The sequence below is a fragment of the Arachis duranensis genome, chromosome 8, assembly GCF_000817695.3.
Source record: "Arachis duranensis cultivar V14167 chromosome 8, aradu.V14167.gnm2.J7QH, whole genome shotgun sequence".
Taxonomy (NCBI): domain Eukaryota; kingdom Viridiplantae; phylum Streptophyta; class Magnoliopsida; order Fabales; family Fabaceae; genus Arachis; species Arachis duranensis.
This window is the reverse complement of record NC_029779.3, coordinates 34,645,229-34,656,785: the sequence shown is the minus strand read 5'-3', so window position 1 is coordinate 34,656,785 and position 11,557 is coordinate 34,645,229. Positions and strand designations below refer to the sequence as shown.

The window sequence follows — 11,557 nt, the reverse complement described above, 5'->3', positions numbered from 1 at the left end:
TAAGTTGAGTCTCTATATTAAATAAAATTCTTCAATTAGTTTTTTTAAATATTTTTTTAAAATTTATTTTTATATTTAATATAAGATGAATTATAAAATAAGTTAAAAACAAAATATTTTAGGACTAGTGTATATTTTCTAAAAGATGACAACTACAAGATCTAATTAATTTTTTTTATCTAATATGATTTAATTATAAACTTTCAAACTATAAGAACTTAACTAAAAAATTGATAAAGTATAAGAACTAATAAAGTACTTAAACATTGTGCTCTATTTTTAAGGTTGCCGTCTTACTCTGCTCTACTAAGGTTAAGAGAAATTCTAATTATAATTTTTTTTAACTTTTGTGAGTGACTTTGTTTCAACAATGGATGCCGTCTCTCTGAGGCGTGGCACATGTGCATTAGAAAGAGAAGAGAATGAGGTATTGAAGTTTGAGGATGAGGACGTTCAGGAGAGTATTGGGAAGTACAATAGGAATTTGATTGAGAGATTGTTGGCGGATCGAAAATTTAGTATTAGAACGTTGGAGGCAGCTCTCTATGTAATATGTAGGCAACCAGAAGGCCTTCGGATGATGCACCATAGGAAAAACTTATTCCAATTCTTTTTTCAACAGTAAAATGGATATGTTTAGGGTAGAAAAAGGATGACCATGGTTGTTTAAGAACTATATTCTGCATCTCAAATGTTGGGAAAGGATATTTCGATTGATGAAAAAGAATTTCTTGCGTTCCGATATGGATCCAGTTATGGGGTTTACTAAAAAATATAAAAATAAAAGACTCGGGAGGAGAATTGGAGGATCGTTAGGGTAAGTTACAGATACGTACTTGTTTGTGAAGAGGGAAAAAGAAGATTGTATTATTAAGATACTGGTGTAGTTTGTTGTTAGCAAATTTTTGCGTACAATTATGAAGATTTCAAGCAATAATAACCAGATTTTGGAGGTGCAATTCAAATATGAGAAAATTGACAATTTCGGCCACTATTGTGGAGGAACTGGTAATGAAATCAGAGCTTGCAATGGTTATTTGGAGGATTCAGTGGCAAGAAAAATAGAGGAGGAAGGATGAGGGACATGGTTTAGAGCAGATCAATTTGGTCGAAGAGTTGAAGACAAGGAGAGTAACAAACTAAATCATAATTCCAGCACTGACACATGAGATCTTAGATACAAAAAGCCAACTCTGGCATGCCTCATACGAGATTTTGTCAATCTCTCAGTAAATGATAGGAGCTCGCAAGCTAGGATAGAAGAAGAGGAAGTCCAAAATGTGAATAAGGCGTTACTGTTAAGAGATTCAGGGAAAGCGAAATCTAAAGCTAGAGGAGTTTTCGAGGAAATAAGGAGAGGAAAAGGGAAAGAAATAGACCATTCTTATCATAATAAATCATTTGGTATCTTTTCAATTGGGGTGTGTGAAGGGACAAGGGAAGTTCTGGAGAAGAAGCTGAATTTGAAGAAATTAGCTAGGAATGGCAGAATCACAAACATGTGACGGGTGCTAAATGAATTACGATAGAGGTGGAAGAAAATTTAGCAACCAAAAAACAGTGTTTGGAGGACGGAAGACAGATACAATGTAGGAGAGTGTCACCTAAAATTGAGCACCCAAAAAGGTATGAAGATGCTATCGTAGAACTATTGGGGTTTAGAAAAATTCCTGACAGTTCACAACATTAAAAGGATTAATAAATCCCATTTCCTCAAGGTGTTGTTTTTGTGCAAAAGTAAAAATAGCACCTTGAAAGTGGAGGGAGTTATAATGAGAGTAGGATTTAAATCAGTCTACATGATGGATCCTATTGGTCAATCTAAAAATTTAGCATTGGCATGAAAAGAGGGAGTAAGTATTCAGGTTTTAAACTAAGAGAATTTTTTGATTTACTTTAAACTAGAGATTCAGCAAAGTAACTTGAGGTAGGAGGTTTTAGAGGTCTATTTGCACACGGATAAAGCTATTAGGGAGGAACAATACTCAAAGCTACTACAACTGATTAAGAATGGTGGAGACCAGATTATGATTATGGGAGATTTTAATGCTATTAAAGCTTACCATGAGAAGGAAGGGGACAGACCTAAATCATAATCATCTATAAGAAGTTTTAGTGACTTTATTAATACAAGAGGGCTGGTGGATTTAGATTATGAAGTTGATAAGTTCATATGGTCGAATAGGAAATTTGGAGGCAATTTTATCAAAGAACGGTTGGATAGAGTGTTTGTGTCAATACAATATAGGGTAGAATTTTCAAATGGCTATGTTATGCACCTAGAAGAAATGAGTTTGGATCACAAACCACTCCTTATTGATTCAGATAGGGAGGTGAGGAGAACGAAGAGAAGATTCTAATTTTCATAGGGTGTGAGAGTGAAGAGGTGGTGAAATTAATTAAGCATACTTGGGCGCTAGGCATTAGGGGTTCACCTATGTTTAGACTGGCTAAGAAGCTTAAGAAAACTAGACACTGTATAGTAGAGTGGCAGCGAAATTCTTCTTCTCATTTCAAAAAGAAAATTCAAGAAATTAGAGAAAGAACAGGGAAGACAGTTAAGGGCAATCAAGCAAATGGAGCAACTATAAAGATATGAGAGGCTGAATTAGAAGGTGCACTTAAATTAGAAGAAAGATATTGAAAGAAAAAATATTGAGTCTAATGACTAAAATGGGAAGATTGCAATACAAAATTTTTTCATTCTAAATTTCAAACTAGAAGTAAAAGAAATAAAGTGCAAGAGTTAGAAGATGTAGAAAGGAATGTAGCCACCAGGCTAAAGGCATTGCATCCACTGTACAATGGTACTTTGAAGAGTTTTTTACATTAAATAACCTAAGAGATCTGATAACAGAAATTGAGAGTATTCCAACAAAAATTAATGCTGCTACCAATCGTGTATTAACTAGACAAATCACAGAAAAAAGTGAAAGTTGTTTTTTATCAATGCCTTTTCGGCCCCGGGAGAAGATGAATTCACTGCTAAATTCTTTCATTTTTTTTGGGAAACGATTAAAGGAAATATTCTTCAGACAACTAGAAGTTTTTTCTTGGGAGGTAAAATTATGAAATCATTTAATCACACTCATATTTGACTTATTCCAAAGGTTCCAAATGCAAAATCTATGAAACAGATTCGACTTAAAAGCCTGAGTAGTATTTTTTATAAAGTCTTATCAAAGATTATGGTGCAAAGGCTTCAATTTGTGATAAATAGACTCATAAGTGACACACAAAGTACTTTTATTAAAGGGCGGTTGATTAGTGATAATGTTTTAATTGCTCATGAATTTATGCATTTTTTTAAGAATAAGAGATACGATGATTATGAATTAGTGCTGAAACTAGACATGAATAAGGCGTATGACAGGGTAGAGCAGAGTTTCGTTTGGGAGGTTATGAGGAGGTTGGATTTTTGTAGGAGATAGATGGAATAGAATCAGGAACCGGTGATAACGGCTTCATATTCTATTACTGTGGATGGTCAGCCTCATGATTTTTTTAAGCCATGTAAAAGGTTGTATCAAGGTGACTCTCTTTTTTCCCTATCTATTTATTTTGCGTAGATGGATTGTCCCATCTACTCCATAGAGGAGAATAGAGACTAGAGATTACAGGGTTAAGATCTAACCCACGGTGTCCTAAAGACAGCCATTTATTTTTCGCAGATAACTCAATTCTATTCAACAAAGCTACAGAAGAAGGGTACCAAAATTTGCTTCGGATCCTATAGGTTTATGAAGATATTAGTGGTCAAGCAGAGAATTTGGACAAGTCCTCAGTATTTTTTAGCAGAAATACCCTTATGAACATTCGTGATCATCTATCTTACATCTTACATGTTTCTCACATTAGCAACCAGAACAAAGTTTTTGGGCTATTAGTGGTAATTCAGAGATCTAAGAGAGCCACATGTGCGTATATCAAGGATAAAGTGTCATAGAAACTGCAGCACTAGAAGAGGAATTTGCTATCCTCAAGCGACAAAGAAGTACTAATAAAAGTGGTTGCAAAGATAGTTCCAATATATGCTCTGAGTTATTTTAAACTACTAGAGATGTTTGTTGATGAAATTCAAAAGCTCATACTCCAATTTTGGTGGGACAACAAACTCGGAGAGAAGGATGCAATGGATAGGATGGAGAATTTCTTGTAGAACTAAATTTCAAGGGGTCTTAACTTCAAAGATCTTAAAGCCTTTAACCTTGCAATGCTGGCAAAGCAAGGATAAAGACTGATAACTAAACCACACTCCAATTTATAAGGTGTATAAGAGTAAATATTTTTTTCAAATTTTTTAAAGGCGAAGGTCGAAAACAACCCATCTTGGGGCTAGTGAAGTATTTTGAAGGGTCAGAAAGTGCTAGAAAAAGAAATTCTATGAAAAATAGGTTGAAATAGTACTGTTAGGATTCGGGAAGACCTATTGTTAAGATACCATAAAGGATCGAAGACTAAAATAGGTCTCAAATTTGATGCTACCGGACAGCACATGGAACCAATCACTAATTTGAGAGGCATTCAATCCAACAATTGCAAATTCTATTCTAAATTCAACAATTTACCAAGAGGATGATAGAATTACCTGGATGAAGAAAAAATCTGGAATATATACAATAACTTTTGGTTAAGGTGTGGTCTTTCAATTCTTTCACCCTTCAATAGATTTTCTTCCTGAACACTGCAGAAAGAAAGAATTATGAACAACTATTTGGAACCTCAATTGTCAATCGAAGATTAAAAATTTTATGTGAAAAGTAATGCACGAGGGTTTACCTATGAGCCATAAATTGGAACAAAGAATTTAATCAGTAGTACTGATTTGTTCAAGATGTGACAGTGAAAAAGAATCGGTCTTTCATTGTTTTTGGATGTGCCTTGATGCGGTTGAAACTTGGATGCAAGCGGCCTCCCTATTCCATCTCTCACGGAACTCCTATGGCAGTGATGGTTGAAATTTCTTGAACGGTTCAGAGACGGTAACTGGAAAAAGAAGAGGAACTTGGTAGCTATTACAACTTAGTTGAATTGGAAGACTAGAAATACATTTCTTTTTGAAGAAAAATAGAAGCCCCTTCCTAGTTGCACAACAACCTCACAGGGTCTTCAATGAAATCCAACATTGAAGATGTATCTCTCTCTATTGAAACCGTTATCCTTTTCTTGTAATATAATTTGTTTTTGCTGGTGAAACATTTTTAATACTATCCTTTGTTTGTTGTCAAAATATGGACTGTGAACTTCATTTCTAGTGCAATAAAATCACTTTTATCTTAGAAAAAAAAATAAAATACGTATTTTAGTTTAAGTATACTTAAACTAAAAAATTATTATTATTTTATATATATTTTATCCCTATTGTCAAATTTTTTTAGATTCATCACTAAATGTAGAATTAGTTATAATTATATATCTGTATTCTTGATTTTTTAATTGGACATTTTAATTTCATGTATGATTTGTGAAAATTTTATACTCTAAGCTATTCAAACTGTGATGTTAATAGTTTGATAAACTAAAAGAGAGAGAGAAAAAGTGAAAGTTTAGAGGAGGAGAAAAATGACTTCTTCTCATTCAAAATTTTTTTGAAACGAATAAAAAAACTAAAATTAATTGTTTGGTGGTTACGCTTGATGTATTCCTTATATACTCCTATTATAATTAATTACAATGAATATTAAATTAAGAAAAAATGATCTTAGACACCCTCCCACAAGCTATAATTATATAAATCTAACTATCCTAATTTGCAAATATTAATAGAAATAATGACAGAATTTTGGTAAAAAAAATTAACAAATTGTCACATAATAGAGTGATAAACTTTTAAAGTGATTATCAGTTCAACCGAAAAACTCATCAGTCTCTTGAAACCCATAGTGATTTCACAATCTCACTCAAGCGTGATGGAGTCCATTGCACTCTTGTTGGGGATATTGGCTCCTCACTGGTGGAAAAGGCCATTCATGAGCGTAGTAGTTTTGGAGATTTGCCATGGATTTCGGTTTTAATTGAGCGGAAATTTTGCCGCTCTAATTTGCCACTAAAAAATTAAATTAAGAAATTCATTAAGATAGACAATCAGCTAGCTTTATAAGTAGCATCAGCAAGAGATTTATATTCAGTTTTTACAGTGATTTATTTTGAGTGTGCGAAAAGTAGCTTATAGATGAAAGGTGGATAAATAGTTATACATTCTAAAAACTAAAACTAATTGCTTGATGGTTATACCTTATGTATTTTATATTTATTTTTACTATAATTAATTACAACTAATATTAAACTAATAAAAAAATCTAACTAACAATCTGAAAATAGAAAAAAATTGAAATATATATTGTTTTTAAGAGACTTATTGAATTCATGTTAAATAAGACTCAAATTCAAATATTAATAATAAAGAATGCAAAATATTTTACATAATTAGATAAATAAATTTTTATGCTCAAATATTGTTGTCTAATACACTAGTAAATACCAATTCAATAGATGCTAAAAATTGATCTATGTAACCAATTCATTCCACGTTAATTCAACTAACTTCTGAAATCCTAAATTTAAAATTAAAAAAAAAAAGAAAAATGACAAATAAGTCTGATATTTTGGTTTATGGACATTTAAGTCTCTGAGTATTTAAAAATATATTTAAGTTCTTGATTTTCTCAAAAACTGGACACATCGATCCTTCTATTCACTTGGGTCTGTCAGATCCAACGAAAAAATCAAATGTGACTCACGTTGTCTTGATTTAGCTGATATACAGATGCACACGTAGAAAAGTTTTTAAAATGAGATAAATTAGACCCAGAGATCGATATGTCTAGGTTTTGAGAAGGTCAGAAACTTAAATATATTTTCAAATCTTCGGAGAGTTAAATGTCCGCAGACTAAAAGGTCAATGACCTATTTGTTCTTTTCTAAAAAAAAATTGTGCTAAAATACCAAGCCTTATACTCCAATTCATAAGCTGCGACACCGTAACCTCCTATTCCCTCCCTTGCTGCGACGTCTCTCTTGTGCCACCGCGACATATCGCGTTCTAATTATAACCCACAACTCACACCCTACTCTTGGTGTCTTACTTGTCATTGTGCTGCTGCCCCAGTTGCACAACCGTCACACACCGCCCCGTGCGTGGAATGTTGGAATAAATAATTTTATTAATTCAGATCATCCATATTGAATCATAAAAAATATATCAAAATGCGGAAGCGTACCTTTATTCATAGAAATTAGAAATTGATGGAAAGACTCAGTCTTGTGGTGTATTCCTAGGAGGGTGAATCATAACTCTTTTGATGGAAAAAAGCAATAAAAGCGGCTTTGGTATATTGGGAACCGAAACCCTGAAGACCTATTTATATTTGAGCATGGCACCCATTAAATCCTAAAGTCCAAATAAAATAGTATCCAAAGTCCAAAAGATAATATATCTAAAATCCAAAAGATAATTATCTAAGGAACAAAAGATAATATCTGGTTTTATTGTCATTTAATTTCACATCAAAAGTAATAATGACTTATTCAATTTAGCATTTATAATAATAAATGATATCACCATTATATAAGTCATTTAATTTAAAATAACATAATTTATGATTATAATTAATATATGTATTGCTCACAAACAAATTAAAAAATTAAAATAATTTCCTAACATGGAAGTGACGCCTCCACCGCGAAAAGACACTCAAAACGCCCCGCCAATTACAACACAGGAAGGCTGCAGTTTGCGCTAATGCACTACACAACACACCAGCGATGGAGAATCAGTTATCAACCGCAACCAACCATGACTTGCTCCCGCCGTGAACGATGCAAAGTGCAACGCACACCGTCACTGTATTCTCTCCATCTCCTCGCACAAGAACGCCTCGACCTTCCCTTTGTTGATCTTCTTCTTGATTTTGGATTATTCTTTTTATTAGTTTTTAATGTTTATTTTTCCTAGATTCATGATGTTTATTTTTCTTATATTTTTACATATTAATTCTTTTTGAGTTTTAGATGATTTTTTTTTAAATAGTGTTAGATGTTTCTTTTTCAGGTTTAGGATAATTTTTTTCCAAAAATTTTGGATGTATCATTTTGTTAGGTTTTGAATTTTTTAAAATGATCTTGAATATCTCGTTTTTGTTAAATTTTAGAAATTTTTTTGTTACGTTTCATATATTTCTTTTTATTAGATTTTGAATATTTTTTTATAACAACGTTCTTTTTTTTCTTCTTATAGGTTTTGAATTATTTTTTTCACTTATTTTAGATATTTTTTTTCTAAGTTTTCAACCTGTTTTTTTGTTATATATTTTAGATGTTTTTATATGCAACTTTTTTTAGAGGATTTGTTTTTAATAGTCTTATATGTTTCTTTCTTTAGTTTTTACTTTTTAGATGTTCTTTTTCAATATTTTTGGATATTCTATTTTGTTTGGTTTTATATTTTTTAATTATTTTAAATATTTTTTTATTAAATTTTAAATGTTTTTTTTGTTACGTTTTAGATTTTTTATTAAATTTTAAATATTTTTTACAATAATTTTAAATATTTATTTTATTTTATTAGATATTTTTTTATTTGCTTTCATGTTTTTTATGATAATTTAAATTTATATGTCTTTAAAAAAAATTAAAAGAAATTGCTAATTGGCTGCACCCCTAACCAGCAAAGTTGTTAAACGCAATCATTAACTTTTAGAGTGCTAATTCGGTCACTATAGCATGCATAGTCTTCAGTAATGACCCCAATATCAAACACCAAAATGACATTTTAGTCAACAAAACTTGGTTTTGCCAACAATCGCGTGTCTTTTTTTTTTCTTTTTTCTTTTTTTATTATACAGAGAAACATGCTTTCAAAACTAAACTAAAACAGAAACACAAACGCTTAGACAGTCCAAAATGAACTAAGCCCATAACTTATATCGATTCATTGGAAAGTATTAGGCAGTTTAGGCACTAAATAACAAGTTATTTTGCACTCAATGTTCTAATTTCTAGTCTCCTCATTGGAATGTTCTATTTTGCAAGCTTCATGCTTAACTTATAGAATAATACCTAGTTTATGCTTAAACAGTTGTCCCCTCTTCTTCCATTCTAAATTTTGATAATTTAAACTTTTCAATTTAAATTCAATAAAATAACATATATATTAGTTAAACGCCATCTAATTGCCAAAGAAACAAGATTATTATTCCATCGACATGTTTACAACTCTTTTACATTATCAAAAGCACAGGCAATGCCATAAAAGCACATTTCAAAGTGCCCCATATAACTTCGCCACAGACAATACGATCACCACTACATAAAATGGTGATGATCTTTATTGCTACCAAAACACCATAGACATAGAAATAGCTTGTAAAAAAGCTATTTATTATTATCATTGTTATTTCTCTTGTTGGGTAAGCAAAACGCACTCTACTAGTCTGTTTAGTAGGGCGTGCGGCTACTGAGGTCGCAACGGCTTGGTGACCTGAACCCGCAGTTCTGGGGCAAGTTCCTGAGCTCCCTCTCCATCTGATGCAACTGGCTCCTGTCCTGCTGGAACCTAAAGCTCTGGTTCTGGAGGATCTGTTGAAGTGCCTGGCACATGCACCTTTGGTTATTCTGGAACCGGTTGAGCTCGTTGCAGCACCTTTGCTCTTGGTCTTCGTCAGATTCGCCGGGTCGTTGTCCTCTGGATCCCCGTTGGATGTACGGGTACTCGTCTTGCTCTTGCTCTTGCTCTTGCTCTTGCTCCACCCTTTGCCTTATATGTTCCTCACAGGGCCTCAGGTTTGCCCTCTGCAACTGCCTCTGGCACTGGTCATCCCCTCTGCTCGGTGCGTCCCATCTCGACCCTCTGGACCCTCGATCGGGATCCCATCTTGTCGCGGAGGCTACGACAAGAAGGGCGCCCAGGAGAGCTACTAGGATGCTGAGCTTGACCATTATTGAAGAATATGATGATTGAGATGTGTGTGTGTGTTTTTTCGAATGTGAGTTGGGTGTTGAAGGTGCATGGTGGTATTTATAGGATAAATGGGATATTGCATGTGTGGTACGTGGAAGGGGAAAGAGGGTTGGGTGGCTAACTTTGCTTCATTTATTGCTTTTATGCTTCCACGTCTCACTGCTCGTTCATGCGTTTTTGTTTGGTTATTACTACACATGCCAGCAGCAGGCTTCAATTCGCCGCATTTTGTTGGTGAATAATTGTTCAGATGTATGACTTTTATGATTTTAGACTTTATTGCCAATTTTATATACTTAATAAATTGAGTATTTAATATTTTTATTATTTATTTATATTTTTTTATGATTTTAATCTTTTAAATTTAAATTCTTTTATATTAATTTTTGAGATATTTCGAACACTATATTATAAATCAGCAAATAAAGTGTTAAGCTCACTTTGATTTATCACATTGGATACAGAGGTTTTTTATTTTGATATTTAAACCAGATAAAAATAAAAAGGTGATAATAATTTATATGATGTGCTAATTATTTTATTTCTGAATTCTCAAAATGACTTTATTTTTGTCTTGATTATATACTAAAATAAAATGATATCATTTAGTTATGTGTCTACTGTCTAGCATAATAAGTTAAATCTATTTTAATATTTCGTTCATTAATTCCACATCAAAAAAATTCAAAAATTAATATAGTGTTCAATGCTAGATCTTGAGAATTAGTACAATGAAATATTAAGGAGAGATCCCGTTTGTCACATTATACATTTTTATTAATGGAGTGTTTTTTTTACAGACATTTTATGCACGTTTTTAAATTATTAAAAGTTATTTTTATCGATATTAAAATTAAGAATTATTATTGTCGGCATTAGAATAATTTAAAGACGTTTTTAGTAATTAACTTTTTTAATGATATTAGTTCATACTTTATCAACACTTTATTTGTGTATTATTAAGATGAGAGTTTAAAATTTAAAATTTAAAATATAAAATTTAATATTTAAAATTTAATTAAAGTGTTGATGTAATATTGTTAAAAAATAAAAATTTATTAATAATGTAATATTATTTGTATATATATATTTTTTCAATTTGGAACAATATGATAAACATAAATTTTATTTATTTTATTTAAGTAAATAAATTTTTTTCAGTCCTGTAAACATGTGTCTGCCACAATATAATAAATTATGTTTGCATATTTAATTTTGCCAATCATTATATAAATTTTAGATTGAGTATAAATTATATTGATTTGTGTAAAGATATGCAAGTACAAAAATTGATAGAATATAATAAATTTGATATATCAATTAACATAAGATGTAGGAGTCTTTTGTATTATGGTACGGATAATATGATCATTCATCTAAAATCGATTAAATTTGATTATATTGATTTTGAATTTAAATAAATAATTAGGTATAATCAGATCAAATTCAATTAAACTCAATCTTAATTGGCTTAATTATTCATTCTGGGATTGTCAAATTTGAACATTTACCCAATTAATTTAATATTAATTAAAATAAATAAATAAATTTAATAATATACACATACAACAACTGTCTCTTAATCTTATAGTATTCCAA

General features: G+C 31.4%; 1 pseudogene; it reads right to left on the bottom strand.

The window, feature by feature from the left end:
• Nucleotides 1-9,170: 9,170 nt before the first annotated feature.
• Nucleotides 9,171-9,974, bottom strand: LOC107462463 (conglutin-like; annotated as a pseudogene).
• Nucleotides 9,975-11,557: the final 1,583 nt, after the last annotated feature.